We start from the raw sequence: 11,810 nt of genomic DNA, 5'->3' as shown, positions 1-11,810 counted from the left end.
GGTTAATTACAATTTTTGAAATTAAAAAATAATTATTTTAATTTATTTTAAATTTTTGTTAAATTTTCTTATTTTTTAATTTTTTTCTTAACTTCAAATTATTGTTTTTTAATTTTTATTTTTATAATTCCTTTTTTATACATTCTCCTGAAATTATTTATTATTTCTTGCTTTAAATTGACTTTACATTAAAATTTTGTTTAAAATATGTTTTTTTATAATTTTATGAATTTTTTTTGTAATTCCTTTTAGTATTTTGTTTTATTTTTTACTTTAAATTGACTTATAATTTTAATATTTTTTAGTAAATTGTTTTTATAAATATTTTTTTAATTTTTGTAAATTAAAATTTAATTTTTTTTATAATTCCTTTTAGTACTTTTTTTTTACTTTTCGATTTAAATTTTAATATTTTTTAATTAATTGTTTTTCATATACATATGTATATTTTTTTATTGTTTTGTGTTAAAATTGTATAATTTTTTTATAATTCCTTTTAATATTTTGATTTTTTTTAATTTAAATGTAGTTAAAATTTTAATATCTTTATTTATATATATTTTTTTATATATTTTTTATATATTTTTTTTATACATATATTTTTTTTTTATTTTTGTATATTAAAATCTTATTTTTACTATTTTGTATAATTTTTAATATTTTTTGTTTAATTTTTTTAATATCTTTTTTGGTATTTTTTTTAATTTTTTTTTAATTTTTTTGAATATAATTTTTGAATATTTTTTTTTTAACTTTTTTGAATATTTCTTCAATTTTTTTTAATGTTCAATCAAATTTAACAGATTCAAAATAGTTTAGTCTTCTATTTCTATTATATTATTTTTGGGTTTTGTTATTATGTAATTTATAACTTGCTTTAATAGTTGCACCAAATTTTTTATAATATTATAGAAAATTTTTTTTTTTATTTTTTTCTAATGTTTTTTTTTTATATTAAATTTTTCATATTAAATTTTTTTTCTATTTCACTTTACTTTATACTAACTTAAAGTCATAATAATACAAAATATTTTTTATTTTTATTATTGTTTTATAAATATGTACATATGTATGTACATACATACATACATAGTTACTCCAAATTTTTATAATTTTTTTTAAATATTTGTGTAACAGTTTTCATAATATTATGGTTTTTTATATTTCTTTTGCTTTATACATAGTATGTACATATGTATGTATGTACTTCTTTTTAATAGTTTTTTTTAATTCTTTTATATTTTTTGTTAGTATTTCTTTTAATATTTTTTAACATTTAACATTTGCCAAATTTTTAAATAATTTAGTCAATTAATTTTTTTATATGTATGTATGTATGTACATATATTTTTAAAATTTTTTTTGTTTATTTTGTTCAAATATTTTTTATGTTTTTTTTAATAAATTTTCCCATTTTTTTCATATTTTTTAAACATTTAGACAAATCTAATATTTTTGACAAATTTTTAAATAATTTCGTTGATTAAATTTTTTTTGTTATTTTGTTCAAATATTTTATTAATTTTTTTGTATATTTTCTCATTTTTTCATATTTTTTAAACATTCAGACAAATTTAATATTTTTGACAAATTTTTAAATAATTTAGTTGATTAAATTTTTTTTTGTTATTTTGTTCAAATATTTTATTATTTTTTTTTTGTATATTTTCTCATTTTTTCATATTTTTTAAACATTCAGACAAATTTAATATTTTTGACTATTTTTTTAATAATTTAATTTATTTATTTTTTTTGTTATTTTGTTCAAATATTTTTTTATTTTTTTTTTAATATATTTTTCCCTTTTTTCATATTTTTTAAACATTCAGACAAATGTAATATTTTTAACAAAAATTTTCCAACTTTATTTTATATTTTTTAACGCTGCATTAACACATTCGTAAATATTTAATAATTTAGGTATTTATGTATTTCTATTCTATTATTATTTGTTTTTGTTATTATAATATTATATTAGAATTTTTTTTTAATTTATTAAAACATAATTTTTTTGAGTTTTTTATACTATTTTTCATAGTTTTTAAAATTAATTTTTATGATTATACTTTTTATTTTTTCTAAAATTTTTATAATATTTTTAATTGTATTTATTGTGTTTTTACATATTTGCTTTCGTAGTTGATTTTTAATTAAACAGCTCTCTTTCCTTTTGTTATTAGACTATCTAATGGACAAATTCAAGATTAACAAGTCACTCAAAATTTTCGAATTAGGAATTAAGCAAGAAAAATAATGTTATTGGCTGAATATAAGTTCATGCAAAATTGTGTAAAAATAACCGCTAACAACAATCAAGTTAGGAATGCAAGTTTAAGGTAAGACATGCATAAATCATAATCTTTTTAGAATATTTAAACAATAATTAAACAAAACTAGCTTTAAGTGCTAAACAAAATATTTGCATACTGCATTGCCGCCATTATTGCAAATGTGGCATGCAACAAGAGCTTTTCACCAATCTTTCAAAACGACCAGCTGCCATCAAAACCTCCCCTTTGCTTGCTCCGACTTACGCTCATTGCGTTTTGAGGCGCATTTTGAGAGTTTCGAAATTGAAAAAGCTCAAATACTCGTCGCTTTGTCTCCCACAGCCATTTTCGTGCCGACTCAGTTGAGTAAAGGATATACGCGCGTGCGGTTGTTGCTGCCATTAATAGACGCTGCAGCGCTAAGTCAAAACTGTCAAAAAAAAGTGTGATTTTTTTTTTTGTAAATTGCCATTTTATAAAATTTACAGCAATTGTGCGCCTGCAAAAAAATATATGAATATACACATTGTCTGCAAATGTTTAGTGCTGCGTTGTGTATAAAGCATGTGCGTGTATGTGGGTTGTGTGCATACTTATAGGCGTTGTATGAAATTCCTAAGCAACAATTAGACGAGTCGCACACAAGAAAAAAAAATGAATTGTGAATTCAATATCTACGCGTAAAACTACGAAAGCAGACATTTTGCAGCGAGTGCGCGATTTCGAAACGGCAGCGAAAAGCAAATGCAGAGAGCAAGTAAAAAATTGTGCCATACAAAATTTAATTAAATGAAGTATTAAAAGGTGTAATGCAAAACAGCTTGTGAGCGTAAGTGCGTGCGTACGTGTGTGTGTTTGTGTCCGCCTAATAGTTCTCTATATGCACGCAGACATGCTGCGGCGAGTGCTGCTGCTGCTTACCGCTTAGCACCTTAATCAAGTTAGTTAGTTGGCTTTGGCAGTCGTCGTGACTCGTACTACAGACGCTGCACAAACTTAAGAAGCCAAATGTTGCGCGTCTAACTTCGACGCGTACTACACACGTCTTAACCACGTCCTGAAGCCGTGCCGTGTACACAATTCGAAGTTAATGCGCTCATCCTTGGCGTTCATTCGAAATTGCGTGCTGTGCCGCGTGCCTTGTAAGTCGCGCGCTCGTTGTCGCTTCGTGCATGCCGTCCAGCAGCGACCGGTACACGTTTACCACCTCGACTGAGGACTTTCCGCTTCAACGCTGTTCTTGTCTATCGTTAATTCATTATTCGCGCTGTATGTGTTTGTATGTGTATGTATAGACGAAAGCATATAACACAGCGCGCGTGTGTCTTTTTAACTCCAGGCAAGCTTAAGCTTATGCTGTCTGTGTTGTGTTCGTACGCAAGTCCTTTTCACCACACTCGCGTTTCAACTCTCCATTCGCTAAAGCTTCAGACGGTCGTCGCTTATCGTTGGTTTTTTTGCAGCCAAAGTGAAGTTTGCTGACTGGCGTGTTGCCCACACACTCGCACACGCAAATACCAGTCTATAAAAATCTCTGTGCATACATACACACAAACATATGTGCCTGTGCTTGTGGTTATGCGCGTAAAGCGCAAAGTCATACAACCGGATATAAGCGTGCGTATAACCGGCTTTATTGGCCTATCGGATGTGTGGTCTTGAGGAAGTGTAGAAGATGCATAATCCCCTCTGTGTATGAATCCAACTGTGTTTTGTTAACCGAAGTGCGGGAAATATCGTAAATAATTAAATTTCTGTGTGAATCCTAAAAGTATGCAATTGTTTTGCCACGAAAATACCCGAATACACACAAAAAGTTAGACGTTCACTGAAAATGTTTTCTTTTTTAAAGTATTCAATAATTAGTGTGTGAAATTAAATTCGTTTTTTAATCTATACATACATACATACATATATACTGATAACTAATAATCTACAATTGCACATGGCGCAAGTGTGAGCGCGCATACGGTTGTTTGGTGTTTTTCTAAGCGCTTAAAAAACGAGAGGTAGGCTTTTTATATGTATGTACATATATGAGATTTTATGAAATATACCGAACATCGAATTTTTGAATTTGCACATTATGCCTATTCGAATCTGCGATTGTTGTGTCTTAAAACGTCTAGAAATCGCATCTCTTCGTGTGTATATATGCAAGACAAATAAAATGTTTACTTCGGCCGCACCGAAGCTATAAAACTCTTCACTAGTCCCTTTATTATTGCAATTATATTTTTATTTAAGTCTGAAAATGTAACCGGCCAATGATTTTAAAGCAACGGCAACTTTTTCTAATTCGTTGTAGCCACGTTGAATGATATAAATATCCTTAATGTCGAATTAAGGTTACTTTAGAAAGAAAACGGATTATATGAAGTTAATTGCTCGGTTTATATGACAGCTATATGTTATAGTGATGCGATCTGAATAATGTTTTCGAAAATTGTAGCGTTCATGCCGTAATTTATAAAGATATTTTGTCAATTTTCCCTACAAGAACTTACTTTTGCTTGGCAGATATATGTATGTTATAGTTGTTCGATCTGAATAATTTTTCCAAAGATTACACCATTACCTTAAACAATGATCCAAACGAAAACCAGTTAGAGCATCTGCTTGAATGAAAAAGTTTTCCAAACAAGAACTTGATTTTCATCCTTCAGTTGGTTTGTCAACTATATCCTATCGGCTGATCCGACAAATAAGTAGCTTTTTGAAGTGCAAAGAACGTGTTGAAAATACCAGATCGATATCTCAAAAGCTTGGGGAATAGGTCGTATATAGTATATGTATACAGCCGAACATACAGACATACATATATGGTTAAATCGGACTAGCACCTCCCGTTAATCATTTATATACATATTGGGTAGTCGAAAAAGTCTTTTCGTATTACTAATCAAACTTCAACTTATTTTTTTTTAATTATAATGAACTTAAATGAACCAAATATGCACCTTTTTGGTCGATCACTTTTTGCCATTTTTCCGCTACAGACATTATTCCATCAGTGTAAAACTTTTCTGGTTTCTGGCAGATAGCGAATTCCTTCATTATTTTCACACATTTTTGAACAGTTTAACTTTTTTTAACTTCCTCGAGTTTATTTATGTTTTGGTTAAATGAAGCCTTAAATCTCACCTTTCCAACACTATATGGTATGACACAATTGGTAGCATTGGAAATATAGGACTGCAACGACATCTATTGACAAAATACGAAAAGACTTTTTCGACTATCCAATAAATGGTCTTAGGTGCTTTCTGGTTGTTAAAAACTTCATGACAAACTTAATAAACCTTGATCAGGGTATGTTTTGTTTGCCTAAAATACGAGGCTTGTTCAAAAAATATTGCGAATTTTATATTTCTTAAGAAAGTTTTTATTTATTCATGAAAATCTACTTGGTCCCCTTCGAAGTAATCCCCGTCCTATAAAACTTACTTATATCAACGCTCTTTCCGGCCTCAAAACAGGTGAAATTGTATTTTTTCGGTATAGCCTTGGGGTCCTATTTTGTTCCGGCTTATATCTACTCAATCTTGTCAAAAAAGCGTCCTCGAATAGGCCTCATAAGTTTGCTGAATAGCTAGAAGTCACACGGAGCCAAATCAGGCGAATATGGAGGTTGCTGAACGATACACGTCGGTTTTTTTTTAAGTGGCGAAGAACCAAAGAAGTATGACATGGTGTTTTTAAGCAATTTTATCATCAATCGAGACTTGACGTGTTTTGGACGCAAAACATTATTCTAAATGGTTTACGCCAAGTGATATGCCAACATTAAAATTTTAGACGTTGCCCTCGTCGGGAGAGCTTAATGGTCGTCCAGAGCACGGTTCGTCTTTAACTTGTTTTCGGCCCACTTTGAACTCAGTACCACTTAGAAACATTTTTTGTGCCATAATCCATAATTTGTTCGTCAAAAGGCTTTCCGCACAATAATATTCTTTTCGAAAAAAAAATGTTAATCTTGTTTCCCAAATTGAAATTGTTGCTCCATTTCAGTCGATGGAAGAGATTGGATTAGATTAAATTAGATAAGTAAATGAGTATTGCACCGCGGCCTAAGGTCTATTGGGCCCTCTCCTAAGTCACAACGTCTCAACTAGCCCCAGCGAATTGATAAATTCCAATATACTGATAGGTGCTATTGAGGCGAAGTGATCACTATTTGGAAACATGAATCCAAGGGCCTTTATTCTGCGCCTACAGACTGTTGTGCATTCAATTAACAGGTGTTCTAGTGTTTCAGACTCCAAGTCGCAGAACCAGCGATTTGCACATGAAGCTAAGCCCATGTTATATAAGTGCTTCTTGAGCTTATGGCCAGTGTAGAAGGCGAAAAGTAGCTTTAGTTTTTCCCCTGGGAGGTTGATTATATATTTAATCCTTTTAAGGTCGTAACTACCCTTTAGCAACTTGGTATGGCGCATGCCTTTATGGTGTGGGGACCCACCGCAATGAAAGATTCCGGTCCTACCATATTGGTGGATGCTGCGAAGTGGGCAAGCTTATTCCCGGCAATACCTTTGTGACCTGGCACCCAAACAAGGTGCACTTGGTTACGATCTGATGGACTATTCAGTCATTCTATACATTCTGTACCAATAGCGATTTGATCTTGTACGCAGAGATCGCTTTGAGTGCCACTTGACTATCGCTTAGTATGGCTATACGTTCGTTGCGATAGTTGCGTGTGAGGTTTAACTCTACACACCGATTTATAGCAATGGAATATGCTCGGAAAACTATCCATAGGTATTGAGAGTTTTGCGCCAAAGAAGGGATAAAACTAAATTTGCTGAAAGAGCTGAAGGCCATCCCAAAAAGTCTTTATAAAAAGTGTTTCGAGGGCTGGAAAAATCGCATAAGTGTATTACATATGATGGGTGTTATTATACACAGTCTTTCCAACCAATAAAAAATTGTACTTGCCTTCCTGAGACTATTTGTACAAACCTCGTAGTTTTGATAATAAATAAGGACCATTTTAACATTTCCACCTTTTAGCTCAAGTTCACTCAGTATTAAATCTATGCGTCTCTGAAGCTTAAGCTTTCTACAAATTTCTAACCTCTTCTTAATTACAAAAAAGCTTTCTTGTGTGCTTGGTCTCATGCTATGTGTGCGCATATATTTGCGATCTCCCCCCCTTACAGACTTTTGATTGCGAAATTGCTGGGTGTTGATTTGTCTCTTCATGCCGCTTTGTGGCGCTTTAATGTGCCGCAAATAGTTGACGAGTTTTTCGTGTTGGTATTTATTGGAATTTTATGGTTATTTCCATTTTTCAATATACTGCTTTATAACGCCGTTCAAATATACATACATAAACACATAGAAAGTGGGGCTTATAAATATTTGTAGTTACCATATGTATGTATATGTGTATATGTGTCTGCGAGCGAATGAGAGAGTTTTTGTTGTTTAATGTGAAAATGAAGTGGGGATAAAGAAGCGAACAGCAAAAGTTCAGTAAAGCAATTATTGTACTGAGTCATGACGGAATGATTTATGGTCGCATAGGCATTTTTATAGCTTTTCAACGTCCAGTGGAGCGGGTCAACATATGCGTGGGAGTAAAGTTTTAATTGAAATTACTAGGACAACTTACTTGATGTCATATATAGTTTATATATAAATATACATATGTAATAATACATATGTATTTATACTGGGTACGTACGCCGATGACGTCGATATTATTGCACATAACAACCGCGCAGTTAGTTCTGCTTTCTCCAGTTTGGACAAAAAAGCGAAGCAAATGGGTCTGGTAGTGAACGAGGTCTAGTCGAAATATCTGCTGTCATTAAACAAACAGTCGTCGCACTCGCTACTTGCCTTCCTTGTCATTGTTACAGTCATAACTTTGAAGTCGTAGATAATTTCGTCTATCTTGGAACCAGTATCAACACCAACAACAATGTCAGCCCTGAAATCCAACACAGAATAACTCTTGCCAACAAGTGCTTCTTCGGACTGAATAGGCAATTGAGAAGTAAAATCCTCTCTCGACGAACAAAGACCAAGTTCTAAAACTCACTCATCATCCGCGTTCTGCAATATGGTGCAGAGGCATGGACGATGATAACATCTGATGAGTCGACGTTACGAGAGAAAGGTTCTGCGGAAGATTTATGGTCTTTTGCCGTCTGGGGGAGAGTCCGCCAGCTTCATTGATAGCCACTTCCAATCTAGGTTTAAGTAGTCTTTCATAGAGCTTTCCCGCTGTGTCTAACATGCATAGTGACAAGCTGGGACCCTCTTTTCGCTTGATTAGGACAAGTCGTTGTTTCTTCTAAATTTTAGAAAATATTCCAGCTTCGAGGCGGGCGTTGCACATGTTTAAGATTACTACGGTTCGTTCTACGGCGACTGTTTTGAGTATTTCTGCTGAGATGCTGTTCGAGACAAGCTATTTGTTTTGAGCTTGCTAGCGGCCAGTTGCAGGTCTTCAAGGGTGAACTGGGGAATTTCCGAAAGTCTTATATCCTGTTCTGGTTCACTGATTATTTTTTCGTGCCTGGGAAAGCCATCCATTTTGGCAGCGCTTAAGTCAGGTGGCTTGCTGCGAGCTTCGAATTTCCTCATAACTATTTTGTTTCCGACTTCCCAGGTATTTTTTTAACATCCTCGCGTAGTCGCTCCCATTTTTCTTTTTTGCTTGCCTCGATGACATGCCGCTTGATATTGCTCGACTTCTTCGGGTGCTGCTTCTCTTCGCCTAGATCTAGTGTATGATCTGCGAAAACGAAGACATGTGAGTCTCAATTGGGACCGTTGCCCGTCATGACTGATATATACTGATGATCGCTGTCAATGCAGTATTCTAGGACTCTCCATCTCTTTATTGAGCCTGTCATGCGTTCTGATGCTAAGGTAATGTATGGTGTAGCTTCGTCGCAACCCGGTCTTCTAAAAGTAGTTGCGCCCCTTATAGAGCACTATTAACACAAGTCGCGCAATCATTTCTAGAAAGCGCTTTCCTCTGGAATCCGCGTTTGGCATGCCCTACTCTTATGGTTTTCGAATTTACGTCTCCGGCGATTATAATTTGACCTTCTATAGTCATGGGTGTTGCCGATCTTTTCTTGAAATTCTCGTTTGAAGTGGCTTGTCGTCAAGTACCACCTAATTATTGTGAAAAGGTCGTATATGGTCCATACGAAACTGTTGCTTTTTCCTTTACCTATAATGACAGAGTTACTTACAGATTCCGCTCTCTTTTTCTCCATCACCATATGGGAGAATATTGTTTTATTGTGATAATTCCTATATACTGTAAATTTTGCGGAGCCCGGGATATGGTCGACTTTTTCGTGTTTGGGCTCTGCCTAAAAGATTATGGTAGTTATATGGATGATGCGTTCAAAATTTAAAATTGTAAATTTTTGTTGTATGATGAAGGTATTCATATGCATACATATAGTATTATGTACATATATAATACATACGTAAAATATTTCTGCACATAAATGAAAACTTGTTGCTACGTACATTTGTATGCATGTGTACATATGTACATATATAAGTTAGTCACCTTTTACCATGACTATTTTGCACAGACTAAGCAATGTTTGTGGACGTCGTCGCTTAAATATGCAAATATTTCAAATTCATATAAGAATGTATGTGTCTTCTCGTACATGCAAATGAGTCGTGCATAAAATGTTTAGGTGCAGCGTGTGGACAAAGTGAAAATTTTTTGGTGGTTTGGCTGAATATGTGAGTATCCTCGTATTAAACAACACTTTTTTCAATCCTTGAGGAATTTAAAAAGTCCCAAGTTGACTTGGGTGGTCGAAAAAATCTTTCGTATTTCTAGTCAAACTTAACTTTTTTTTATATTTATACTAATAAATAAATAAACAAATATGTACCATTTTGGTCAACCACTTTTCGCCATTTTTCCGCTAGAGACATTATTCCATCAGTGTAAAACTTTCATCCGTGTAAATCGAAATTTCCAGAACGGAAACGAGCGAACCATTGTTGTGCTAAATGAACCTCCTTTTTTGTACAAAAATTTCAAAATATAGCGAATTTCTTCACTATTTTTACTCATTTTTGAACAGCTGTAACTTTTTTTCAACTGTCCCGAATTTAATTTTTTTTGGTTGGTTAAGTGAAGCTTAAAATCTCACTGACTCTTTTTTAGTGTCTGGGAAAGAGTGCATTAACGATGCCATCCATTTGGATTAAATCTCAGCTTTCCAACATTATATGGTAAGACACAATGTGATTGGTAGCACTGTAGATGTACGACTGCCACGACATCTATTGACGAAATACGAAAAAACTTTTTCGACTACACAATATATACTTTATTGCACGAAGAGTGTGAAAACTTGACCAAGCTCATGCATTTTCATGCCAAGGTTGGTTAGGCCTTAGGCAGAAGGATACATGTCTTGCCTTATCTCCTCCACAATGATTTAATTTTTCAATTGACTTTAAAACAGGATACTTCAGTTTAGGTCTAGTAGACATATGTGCATAAATACATATTTAAATATATATCAGTAAATTATGAGTCTGAAAATTTCAAGTGATACCTTTATGCTACACATGCAAACTAATAAACCTTAGACGTTCACTAAGAAACATGTGTAGCAACATTCTCACGCGTTTAATCTCAGTTCTTCATGTTGCACTTGATTTTTTTTTGCGAGTTTGCCTTACATGCGTAATTTTATTATTATTATAACGTGTGTGTCTCATATACACACACATTGTGTTTGTGATTTTCCTTTGATACTCATATTTGCGAATATACTTAGTTTCACTTTCCTGTGGTAGTCTACATTCCTGTGTAGCAGAAGCGTGACTGCCGCGTACCGTGTCGGATATAAAAACACAACTGCATATACACATATGTATGTACATATACACAGATTATTGCCAACATACACACAACAGTACATATGTACATGTGCAAGGAAATTATTACAATATTTGCCGTGATTCAGTGCGTCTGGCAAAGACTTCCCATTAACTTGGCCTCATATGTATATGTACATATGTACATTTGTATATAAATATATGTAAATGGCATGTTGACGCAGGTGAGATAACCGTTTCATAATGCTAATATGACTGAATCTAGGTTGTAACCCGTATTTGCGTATTTATTTTATTTTGTTTTTTTTTTTCTTTTTTACTTGGCTCCACTCATTTTTATGTGTGTTTGCGTGTGCCCTTTGCTAAGCGGTTGTCCATTCAAGTGTTTGATCAGTTTTATTACAATCCTTTTACCAATATTATTGCTCAAAGTTATTTATACCGTCCTATCCTAAGAGTGTACGTGTTCAAGTTATGTATGTGGTTCATATACGATTAGTGCTTTATTGCAAATTGGATTTCAAAATTTTATTTTAGTCAGATTTTTTTGCTTATATATTATATAATGAGACAAAAAAGTACCCGGAAATTGTAAATAAAACGCAAAATATTTAATTATTCATCAATATGTATTTAGTCCCCTTCAAAGTAATCCACACCAGATACACTTATGCCAACGATTTTTCCAGT

The 11,810-nt window shown here is 32.9% G+C and overlaps 1 protein-coding gene across 2 annotated transcripts in view; it reads left to right on the top strand.

Moving 5' to 3' along the window:
- LOC120767625 overlaps positions 1 to 11,810 on the top strand; it is a 107,900-nt gene that overhangs the window by 546 nt on the left and 95,544 nt on the right. For both annotated transcript variants that reach the window (XM_040093781.1, XM_040093782.1), the window contains exon 2: positions 2,181 to 2,336. The gene's annotated coding sequence lies outside the window, so the exon portion shown is untranslated. The remainder of the gene's footprint in view (positions 1 to 2,180; positions 2,337 to 11,810) is intronic.

Source organism: Bactrocera tryoni, chromosome 2, assembly GCF_016617805.1.
Source record: "Bactrocera tryoni isolate S06 chromosome 2, CSIRO_BtryS06_freeze2, whole genome shotgun sequence".
NCBI lineage: Eukaryota > Metazoa > Arthropoda > Insecta > Diptera > Tephritidae > Bactrocera > Bactrocera tryoni.
The sequence above is the reverse complement of the archived record's forward strand: the minus strand, read 5'-3'. Positions and strand labels throughout refer to the sequence as shown.